Raw genomic sequence first — 12,729 nt, 5'->3', positions numbered from 1 at the left:
AGTGATCCACAGAGTAACAGTGAGACACAGAAACTTTCTAATAAAAATATTGGCAATACTGATTTTCCCTTGCTTTTTTCCTGCATGGGTTTTGAAAGATCTAATTCAGTGATATTCCCATTAATATTGTTTTATGGAATTAACATTCAGCTCAGCTAATCTTCATTTTTACTGGGCATATCAGTAGAACATATCAATAGTTCTAAATTAGCATATTTTGTCAGTATAACTTGGAGAAAATTTTCAAACGCACATTTCCTGACTTCCCTACTCATGCACAGTAGAGAACATTTAAATACATGCTGGGTAGTGTGAGGTGGGATGTATTCATTTTCAATGCTCCCCTCTTATACCTTTTTACACAACTCCTTTCAATAAGACACTATAATAGAGATGAAAGGATAAAACTTATGGTTTGATTGGATAGACCAATTTTTAAAAATTGTGCTAATATGAGTGCATGGCACACAGTGAGAGCTTGGTAAATATTTCTGAATGGATGAAATAATGAATGACTAATGTAGGTATTTATATAGTACTTCACAGAGTGCACAATACTCTCATATACACTGTTTCCGTTAATCCACACAATCCTGATGAGATAACTAGCAACAGTTTTCTTCATGTTTTCTAAATGAGAAAACTAAGGTTTAAGAAGGTAAAATGACTGGGCCAATATCAACCAGCAAGTAACAGAGCAAGGATGAAAAATACAACTCTCTAACCCTTAAAGCTGGGATTTCTCCTTCATTCCATGATCCCTCTCCTACAAATCAAAAAGATTATTTTTCTTGCTTATAATGTAGGCCATCTACATATATTGAATCCATCGTATATTGTAAATCCAGATAACTACATTCTAGACCTGAATCTGTCCCTGTCCTACTGAGTGACCCTGGGAAAGTCCAATAACAAGACTCATGCCTTATCTTCCATAAGTTAGCCAAGTGCACACATCATCAATTCTTAGTTGTTGCCTATATCATGTGGTTTGATGTAAAGTTGACATTAAGGGAACTCAATCAGAAGTTGACTTTTGCTTGTACAGCCTTAGTCTCTTCAAGAAATTTTTCAAAAACCAATTCCTTATTCCTGTCAACAAATATTATGTTTTTTAAGATTGGCTTAGGAGAGCTGATAGGAAGCAGAATCACTGAGCTAGCTGCTTGGGGCTGACCCCACTATTCAGGTAAAATTGACCTGTGACTTTTAGGCTTCCTTCTTGAATCAATAAGATAGTAAGGAATAGGATTCAAGGCAAAATCTCTGTACAAGAAGAAAATCAGTTGTAGTTAACTTAAACATCCCCTATTCATAGGAATAGAGGACACACAATATATAAATCTCCAATGTCAGGGTCACCAACACAGGAACTGCTCAGAGCATTAATAGAAGACCTAGTTCAGTCAACAAGGAATAACTGGTGAAAGTTACACAGGACTAACAAAGTTCCACAAAACATAACTGCTACATATAAAACTACTACAGCTCTTCTCTAATAGAATTAACCAATCTTTCAATACCTAACACATTGAAGAAGGTACCTTCTACTTTGAGCATTCAGAAAGGATAAACACAATATTATAATTACAGGTAATTATTATTCAGCAGAGAGAGAAGCTCTGGAAGACTAAGAGAACTGGCATAGAATGATTTACATAAATCATCAAATAATATAAAGAAAATGAAGACTATGTCAGCCACATATTTTTAAAATTCTGTCACTTCCTAAATATAGCTATGAATTAGAAATATCAGTGATCCTAGTATTCTCTATTTTCAAATTACTGGTAATACTGACTTTATTCTGAAAGACGAAACAGTTTTTATTTAAAAATTTTTTTAAAGATTTATTTCTTTATATCTCCTCATCCACCGTTGTCTGCTCTCTGTGTTCATTTGCTGCATACTCTTCTGTGTCTGCCTGTATTCTCATTAGGCAGCTCCGAGAACTGATCCTGGGACCTTCTGCCATGGGAGAGAGGTCCTCATTCTCTTGTGCCACCTCAGCAACTTGGTCTGCTGCATCTCTTATTGTCTCTCTTCTGTGTCTCTCTTTGTTGTATCATCTTGTTGCACCAGGCCAGCACTCCTGCACGGGGCAGCACTCCTGCATGGGGCAGAACTCCTGTGTAAGGCAGCAGTCTGCGTGGGCAGCTCTCTGCTTGGGCAAGCTTGCCATGTGGGCCAGCTCACTGCACAGGCCAGCTTGCCTTCACCAGGAGGCTCCAGGTATCAAACCCTGGACCTCCTATGTGATAGGTGGGAGCCCAACTGCTTGAGCCACATCCACTTCCCTAAACATAGTTTTTAAATTGGACCTTTTCTTTTTCTACTACTACCTGTTCAATATGATTCCTGTTACAGGTGGTAATAGAACTACAAATTGTGATATTGAATATATCTTCTAGTATATTAAAAAATGACTTAGAAAATAATAAAACTCATGAGGCTTTTGATATAAACTCATAGCTCAAAAAGAATACTTATTTGTTAAGATCAGTTATCTTTATTAATACTGCCTTTAGAACAAAATATATAGTCAAAAGATTTTTTTGTGTACAAAAATACGCTTTCTCTTTTATCAGTTTGATTTTATTCAGTAAATGAGACATCTTTTAAAAAAGGAACAATATTTTAATCTAATATATCATTTAAATTACTTATTTGTTTACTCTATCCAATCACCTACAAAATTATTAAATCACCTATCCCAACAGAATATCAGTGTGAAAAATCAAAACAACCACAAACATTTTTCATAATGGAAAATCCAACCATAACTATATTCCAATTTCTACTCAATTTTACTTTTCATAATTTATCTTTAATATCTGAAGTTCTATAAAATTTTACCTAAAGTGATTATTGAGAGTTCTAAAATTTTCACTTAAATATACCACTTGAGAGATTTTAGTGTACATAATAAGATGCTTAAGACTTTATGAAAAAACTGTCTACCAGACTTTATATACTCAATGAGCAGTGACTATTAAGCATGTTAGAAATTACACACTTGACTTGGAACCACCTTCCCTCAATGTGCAGAAATTCCTCTTTTCTTTTGTTGCTTCCAAAAGTTCATGATCAAATTCTAAGTGCTCCAACTCTTGCCACAAGCAGAGTATAAACCACCATTATGTCCTCCCTAAACTAACTTAACTGCCTCTTAAAGGTTTCATCTCCCCTTCCAATCTATTGGCCACACTGCATTGGATTATGAGTCTCCCTTCTTTGAAGTGCTTTCAAGGCCTTCTCAACACTCTTACACAAAATCCAAAGACCTGCAGACCTTGAATGGAACCCTTCCTTACCTCCTTAATCTCATCCATTGCTCTCATCAGTTATTTTCTCTGGCCCTCTGTTATTTCCCCAAACATGCTATGCTCTTTTTTATATGAGGACAACTGTACATACCGTCCTCACTGCTTGGAATTCCCTTTCTCTGTCTTTTCACAAAGCTGAATTCTCATCTTTCAAGTCTCTCCTTAAAAGTCACCTCCCTTCAGAGCCTTCCTTGACCACCCTCTCTAAAGAGCTTTCCCAGTGTAGTTCTCTTATCACTGCAGTCAGTTTAGGCCCTTGTTGAAAATGAACAGTGTTAGCATCTATATTTTTTGTTGTTGTTTAGATATTCTTCTCCTATACTACAAGCTCTATGAGAACAAGGGCTCTGGTTTGCTCATCATAATATCCAGTGCCTGGAACTGTGCTCTGCAAACAGCTGCAGGGGGAATACACAGCCTGATTCATTGCAAAGCAAGCAGCCAATTGCTTTTTCTATTACATACTCCTTCCACTAGCTGAAGAGGTTAATCTCCATTTCCTTCAGTTCTACTTTTTCATTCAAAGCTGACAACAGTTTTCACTGATGGGAGAGAGCATAACTATATTGAAATCAGAACTCTAAAATATTTGGAAAAGATTGGGGAGAAAATCTGCAGAACTTTAGGAGCAGAGAAGAACGAGGAACAGAGATATAAGCTCCTGAAAGACCAGGAAAGGCTAGATTCCAGGATTCATAGGGTCTTTCTCAGACTTTTGGAAGGAATCACTGCATTCACTATAGGGGTGTGCTAGAGGTGGAGACAGTCTGCTAGTGGGTTATTCATTCTTCAGAGTTATCTGTAGTACTTCTGCCATCCACTATTGTAGAAGGACTTTGTGTTCTTGGCCTTAGGCCACAGAGCCCAAAGGTCATGCCTGCTTCACAGAGCTTAAAGGCATGGTGGCATATTATAATAACAAAGACTTCTGTACAATTGTTAGGAAATAGTATAAGATATAATTGTGATATTAGATAATGTGATTTTAAATGAGAAATCATATTTTCAAATATAAAAATATATGTATATTTCCCATATTGCTATGAGAAAAATTAATATATGAATATACATTCTACATGGTGATATTTTTGGCACTAAAGGTTGACTATTTTTAAATTAGGTTAAATAGAAGCTACTATTTTTACATGATTAAATTTATGTAATCATTCTGCTTTCATATAGGCTGGCCCTCCGAAGTCCCTGGATGTGACTGCCTGCACAAAGATTGCAATTGCGAAAAAAGTCATGTCCTTGAGATCTCAAAAAGTATGCCTACTAAAAGAAAATTTTGGATAGCAGCCTCCCCATCAATTAAAGGCTGACTCATCTGGAAGCTGTGGTGAAGGGGAAAAGAAGAGCGTGTGACACACATGTCCATGTCAAAAGTCTCAACACAGATGGTACTCAAGAGGATCCAGTTAAGTATTTGTATTATCATTGTACAGAAAGATCATTTCTAGAAAAGAGGGAGCAGAGAGGACAAAAATTGGCACACAAAAAAATTCATATTTTTTTAAAAATCTAGAACTTAAATTCATTCTTTTAAATGAATGACATTGATAATTAATTATAGGACATACAGTCAGCTAACTAATAAAAAGAAAAGTAAGTACAAATAAATGCCATAAAAAATCATGCTTTTCAAACTCATAGAGCAAAAAATCTAGAATATAGATTACCAAGAGACAGTGATTGGGAATGGGAAGTTAAAGCTTATAATGAACAGAGTTCCTGTTTGGAATGATAAAAATGTTTTGGTAATGGCTGGTGGTGATGGTAGCCCATCATTGTGAATGCAAATAACAGCACTGAAATATATATCAGAATGCAATTAAAATGGGAAATTTAGATTGTAGATATGATTACAAAAATTTTTTTGTAAATATTCATGGAATTAAACTATAAAAACAGGGAACTCTAAACCATTTATTATGGACTTTAATTAATATTACAAATATAAAAATATGCTATCAATTGTAACAAATGTTCCACCCAATGCAACTTGTTGGTGGGGTAGTATATGGGAATCCTGTATTTTGTACAAGATTTTCTATAAACCTACAACTTCTCTGATAAAGAAAAATACATTAATAATAAAACAGGCTTTTACTTTTTCTAAATGTAATCAGAAACTCCAATTGAAGAGTCTCATCAGTATTACCTACAGGCCTTTTTAATTCTTTCTTTCTGGTTGACTCTCTTAAATACTCTGTACCTAGCCACTGATTTTACACTGATAATTTTTATTTCATGAAGCTCATTAGAGCACAAACACACACATGCATGCACATATAGTGTTAAATTTTTACTTTCTAGGAATCACAAATCAAGATGGTGTCAATAACACCAAATAATAAGTGGTAAAAAGTTATGTATAACTGACTTTTGAATATAAGCTTTACTTATAAAGAATATAAGGTTTACTAAAATAGCTAAAGATTCACACACATATATAATCATTAAAAATGTTGAAACAACTTGAACTAGAGACCAATATTCCTTAATATGAATATACTATATATATATATATATATACACACATACTATGAAAAGATATAAATATACACACCCACCCAAAAAAATCATCAAAAAATACCAGCAAGCCAAATCTAGAAACATATAAAATAGATAACCAAGTGGCATTTTCCCAGGACTGCAAAATCCATTCAACATACAAAAATCAATGCAAGATATGATGCTATTAAAGGATAAAAATCTATGTGGCTATCTCAGTAGAGGCAGAAAAAGCATTTGACAAGCTCCAAGACCCTTTCATGATATGAATACTCAAATAACTATTTTTTTGTTTTGTTTTGTTTTTGTTTTTTTTTAAGATTTATTTATTTATTTAACTCCCCCCCCCCCCCCAATTGTCTGTTCTCTGTGTCTATTTGCTGCGTCTTGTTTCTTTGTCTGCTTCTGTTGTCATCAGCGGCAGGGGAAGTGTGGGCGGCACCATTCCTGGGCAGGCTGCACTTTCTTTCACCCTGGGCGGCTCTCCTCATGGGCGTACTCCTTGCGTGTGGGGCTCCCATACGCGGGGGACACCCCTGTGTGGCAGGGCACTCCTTGCGCGCATCAGCACTGCGCGTGGGCCAGCTCCACACGGGTCAAGGAGGCCTGGGGTTTGAACCGCGGACCTCCCATGTGGTAATGGACACCCTAACCACTGGGCCAAGTCTGTTTCCCTCAAATAACTATTAAAGGAACTGTTAAAAACCCACAGCTAACATTGTCCTTAATGGAGAAAGACTGAAAATTTCCCCCTCTAGGATCAGGAACAAGACAAGGATGTCTGTTATCACCACTTCTATTCAACATTTTACTGAAGATTGTAGCTAGAGCAATTAAGCAAGAAAAAGAAATATAAGGCAACCAGATTGGAAAGAAAAAAGGAAAATTATCTCTATTTGTAGATGACATATCTTGTAGTAGAAAATCCTAAGGAATACACACACATACAGACACACACACACACAAAACAATAACAGCTAACAAATAACAGCAAGGTTAAATGATCAAGATCAATAAGTAAAACTCAATTGTATTTATATTTGCTAGAACTGCTTCTTACAAATGAACAATTCAAAAATGAATTTAAGAAAATTTCACTTACCATAGAATCAAAAGACAATAAAATATTTAGGAATAAATTTAGCAAAAAATGTACAAGACAAACTACAAATTGTCATTGAATGATATTTAAAAAGACCTAAATGATGACGGTAGCACAATATTATGAATATAATTACTACTACTAAATTGTAAATGAATGTGGTTAAAATGGTAAATGTTTTGCTCTATGTTAGCATTGCAATAAAAAGTTAACAATAAAAAGACCTAAATAAATTGAAAGATATCCCATGTTCATGGATTGATAGACAATATTGTTAAGATGCAAATACTCCTCAAATTGAGCTATGGCTTCAATGCAATCTCTATCAAAATTTCTGCTGGCTTTTTTTTTTTTCCAGAAATGAGTAAGCTGATGCTAAAATTCATATGAAAATGCAAGAGACTCAGAATAGCCAAAACAATCTTGAAAAAGAAAAGCCAAGTAAGAGGACTCAAATTCCTGATGTCAAAACTTACAACAAAACTATAGTTAAGAAGTGGTACTGGCATAGTATAAAGATAGACAATTGATCAATAGAATAGAGTCAGAAATAAATCTAGAAATTGATTTTCAACATAGAATCTATGGCAACTTAACAGGGGAAGAATAACCTTTTTATCAAGTGGTGCTGAAATTATTGAATATCTACATGCAAAAGAATATGAAGCTAAACTCCTGCCTCACACCATATGTAAAAATTGACAAAAAAAATGATCAAAGATGTAATAAATAGCACTAAATTATATATATGAATGGATTAAAAGGGAAAATTTTAGGTCATATATCTGTTACTAGAATAAAAATTAAAATAAAATATAAAACATAGGACTATATAACACAGTGAACCCTTATAACAATTGTATACACTAATGCAAAGTGTTAATAATTCCCATTATATGGGAAAAAACATATAACCTAATTTAAATGATGGACATAGTTAATAGTACAGTTATAAGAGTCTTTCATCAATTGTAACAAAGGCACCACACTAATGCAAAGTATTAATAATGGGGGGAAAGTATGTGGGCATGCTGCATTTTTTACATGATTTTTCCTTGAACCTACATCTTCTCTAATTAAAAAATCAATTAAAACAAAAAGGAACAAAGGCCTAAATTTAAGATCTAAAACAATAAAATTATTAGAAGAAAACATAGGGTACATCTTCATGACCTTGAATTTGGCAATTGTTTGATAATGACACCAAAATCACAAGCAACTAAATAAAAATAGAAAAATTAAACTTAAAATTTAAAACTGTTGTTTCAAAGGCTCTATCACAAAATGAAAATATAGCCCACTAACTCTTTCCCTCCCTTCCTGACTTTTTAGATTTTATCTATCTGTCTATCTATCTATCTATCTATCTATCTATCTATCTATCTATCTCCTAAATACTTGAGATAAGACTGCATATATCATGCTCCTTTACTATTTAATATGTATATTTCCTAAGAACAAGGATACTCACTTATGTAACCACACTAAGTACAATTTATCAAGTTCAAGAAATTTAGCATTGATATAAAACAAACAGTTTATATTGCAATTTTTTTCAATTGTCCCAGTAATATATTTTTGGCTTTTTTCCCTCCATTATTAGATCCAGTCGAGGATCATGTTTTACATATAATTGTTACTGTTTCTTTAGTCTTTTTTTAAAATTGTAGTAACATATATACAACATAAAATTTCTCATCTCACTCCCAAGCATAAAATTCATTGGCATTAATCACATTTACAATGCTGTGCTGCTATCATTGTTTTTTATTATGCAGTCATTGTTCACAAATTGATATCTCACCTAGATCTCTCTTCTGAGACTGAGGTCTGAATAGCCAATTGTTTACTGGATGTTCTCAACTGGTATCTCTCTGGCCACTAATAAGCACATTTAATACTGAATCTAAACCTGCTTTAGCACCTTAATTCTCTTGATTTTTATCACATTCATTGTCTTTTGAGCTAAAATGGAGTTATCATCCCCTTCTCTCTTTGCTTCACTATTCTATCTAATGAATCACTAAACTCTAGTGATTCTACCTGCAACATTTTCTGAAGTCTGTCCTACCCTCTACCTTTTCTACCTAATCCCACTAACATCCATGACTGACATTAATGAGTAACCAAGTGGTTTCTCAGACTTTGCAAACCCAATATTACTTTGAAAAAATACCATATAATGCTACAATATATCAATTTTCAAAAGAAAATACAGTAGTAAAAGTAAAACTGAAGAGGAGGCACATGTTGCTTATTTTTTCCAAATTAGATAAACTCCTACTCTTTAGAGATTGTGATACAGCACTTCCTGCCTTTCTTTCACATGCTCTATTTCACACACACACACACCATCAACCACCCACCCACATAACCACATACACAAATACACATACACAAAGGCTCCCGCAATGAGGACATGATTTAAATTATCCCAGCACAACCTGATGTTTTAGACCTCAAGGTAACTATTCTCTCCTTCCAGAAGGCTGTACCCCAAACTTGCCTATCTACTGAACTACTCATCCTTCAAATTTCATATTAACTATTACAGGTTCTGTAAATCCTCCCTAAATATACCAATTCCAAACAGAATAAGTAATTTCCTTCCTTTCTAACTTACATCTAGTGTAGTACTTATCATGCTACATTATATTATAATTTATTTGATTAGGTAATTGTCTTTCCAACAATGAAGGAACCTTTAAGACCAGAATTGTATCTCATTTATCTCTGTATCTTACACCTAGGAAATAGCAGGCCTAAGACTCAATTTGTTGAACTCCACTAATATTCTGATATATTTATTAGCTTGATTAAGTGATGACAACTCATGCAACATGCTAAAGTTTTATCAAGTGACGTTTTAATGATAACTAAAAGGGAATCTTTGGTTAGGTTATATACATAGTTATCAAAAATATAAAGTATATTGACATGTATATTCATCAATCTAGACTTGAGTAATAGAATGTAATAAGCAACACAAATATAGTCACACTGCTCCCCACATATCTACCTACACTATGTCTCTTTTCTTACTCAGTCAAGCATTTTGACCAGTCACCATTTCCTCTTGCTTACTTCTAATTTCCTCCTCAGTTTATAATAATCCAGCATCTCCACCCGCTCATGTGGTAAAATTTCTATGCCTTGGGAGAATACCTATAGGCACTCCTTAAGCTTTGGTTGTACCTAGGGCTCTCTTTGTTATTTTTTTTTCCAACCCTATTTCCTTTTGTGATGTCATCCACTTTACTAATAAACTGAGAGCTTCAGGTTCATGTACCCAACCATTTATTGGACCTATATCCTTGGATAATTCACAGGTACCACAAATTACTGTATCAAAATCTGATTTTATCACCATTCCCCTACTCCCAGAAGTGGTTTGTTTCTTTAATCCCTTTTCTCTGCTGATGGCCTTTCATCATCCAAGTCATTAATATAGTATTCCGCCAAAACTCCTCTCTCACAACTCATATTCAATTGGCAATCAAAATTTACCCATTTTACTGCTGATGCGGCTCTTAAAATATCTCCTTCCCATACCCTCTATTATTGCTATTAGTCAAGACTTCATCACCTCCCCTGGACTATTGTAATGTCTATTAACTGATTTGCTGATCTCTAATTTTGCCTATATCACATCCATTTTCTAGTTTCCTCAATTCTGTCAAAGTTAGTAATAGTATTTTATACATACACATATACACACATAATGCAAATCTGACTAGGCCACCTTCATATAAAACCCATTAATGCATTCCCATAACTAAATATAGGGTTTATTAGATTTTATATTTTGACTTAGTTCTCAAAAAAAAAATTATCTTAAATTTCATGCCACAATACTAATCCAGGATGGATGCACTCTTACTTTTCTTATTCCTATTTCATTCAAAATTTTTAAAAAAATTCTGGTCACTAGCCTCTAAATTGATTCTCAGATCCACTAATAGGTTATAACTTACAAAATTTAAAAAATGACCTACATACTAAACCCATCCTTAATGATCTCCCCCTCAATTTATTGTTCCCCTTTTTAGAAAGTTATTCCTAAATAACTTTTAGCAAGTTATTTATGTGGATATAGAGATCTAAATGCACAAATACCACTCTCTTGACAATCATAGTAGAAATAAGGAATGAACTGCAAACATCAAATTCTTCAAGATACCTAAGAAGAGGTTCACTATTTTAATTAGAATAGTATAGAGTGAGCAAAGGGGTTGTGAAAAGGAAGGAGCCAAAGAGGCTGCAGTTCCTTGTTCTTGGCCACTATAATCAAAGGCGCCAGCAGGAAAGTTTCACTAGTTGTAATATCAGCAACAACAGATTGCTGTAAGTAAAAATCTGTGGAGAGTAAAAATAAAATAAGGGGAAAAATGACCTAAAGTCTTTGTGGGGGAAAAAGACAATAATCACATTATATCTAATAATGTCTAATTTAAAACAGACGTTAGAATAAGTGGAACCAATTAAAATAGAACTCAATACACAAGCTATAACATATTTTGAAATCAGTATTAATCCCTCCAAGAAATTTACCAGAAATTTCTTGAATCTTAATATAAGTAAAATTTTTTCAAATGTTAGAACATAAGAAGTAAAGTAGGAGCCATGAGTTTTCTACAAATTATCAAGGAAAGTTCCATCACCAGGCAAATGGTTTTATAGTAAGAACATTTATAGAAAAATATATGGCAATATCATTGAGTATTCCTCCCAACTTTATACTTCTGTAAATGTAATTACAAATAATTTTTACTATAGTTAAATCAAAACTATTTTAGTCCTTAAAAAATACTGATTAAATATAGAAGAAATGTCTAATTTGATATTCAAATATACTTACTGTGTTAAACTCTACAACCCATCTATTGAGTTGTGTGAAATTTATTTACCAAAATTTTATATCCTAACATATAAATATGTTAAATTATTTGTTACTGTGTATAACATGCAAACTTAAGTTTAAATATTGCATTTAAATGTCGTATTTAATTTCAGTCTTTGCCAATGCTAATAAAAACTAGTCACAGTGGGGAGGAGATGTGGCACAAGCGGTTGAGTGCTCGCTTCCCCCATAGGAGGTCCCAGGTTTGGTTCCTAGTGCCTCCTAAGAACAAGAAAAGACAAACAACAAGCAAAAAAACTGAAAACCAATTCAGGAGTGCTGATGTGGCTCAGTGTTGGGGTGCCGGCTTCCCACATTTAAGGTCCAGGGTTCAATCCCTGGCCCCAGCACCTCAAAAAAAAAGAGAAACCAAAAAAACCAAAACTGGTCAACATTTCAAAAATTTAGTTTTTCTCTCATAGCCTCAAAAGTCTTCATCTCATTTATTTCGGTTTTACTTGAAAGAGTTCTAGAATAGCTAAAGAAATGTATAGAAAATCACTCTTAGGACGTTTCCTTCAAAGGCTTTTGCTGCAAACCCTGGAAGGAGGTTTATCTAGCAGTAACCTCTTGCGTGCATGGTTATTCTAAGAGTATTACCACTGCTGAGAAATTTTAAGGAACTGTTTCATTTTTCTTTCCAGAGAACAATTCCATTCAGAGGAATGAATATAACATGCTACTCATTTCAAAACTTTAAAGCTCTTTACATTTTATCTCATTAAAATCCACATTTGAAACTCAGAATTTATTCATTTGGCTTTTTACTCTACTCCCTTTCTTTCCCTGTCAGTTGGTTATTTAACTCTTCACTAACATTGACCCTTGAGCATGAAAATAATAGAAATAAAACTAGAGGGACAATCCGTTTTTTAAACAATTACCTT

At 33.9% G+C, this 12,729-nt stretch overlaps 1 protein-coding gene across 50 annotated transcripts in view; it reads right to left on the bottom strand.

Annotated features, from left to right (window-relative positions):
• Nucleotides 1–12,729, bottom strand: part of RIMS1 (regulating synaptic membrane exocytosis 1) — a 538,768-nt gene that overhangs the window by 440,561 nt on the left and 85,478 nt on the right. The window lies entirely within an intron of this gene.

The sequence above is a fragment of the Dasypus novemcinctus genome, chromosome 11 (genome assembly GCF_030445035.2).
Source record: "Dasypus novemcinctus isolate mDasNov1 chromosome 11, mDasNov1.1.hap2, whole genome shotgun sequence".
NCBI lineage: Eukaryota > Metazoa > Chordata > Mammalia > Cingulata > Dasypodidae > Dasypus > Dasypus novemcinctus.
This window is presented reverse-complemented; position numbering and strand designations above follow the sequence as displayed.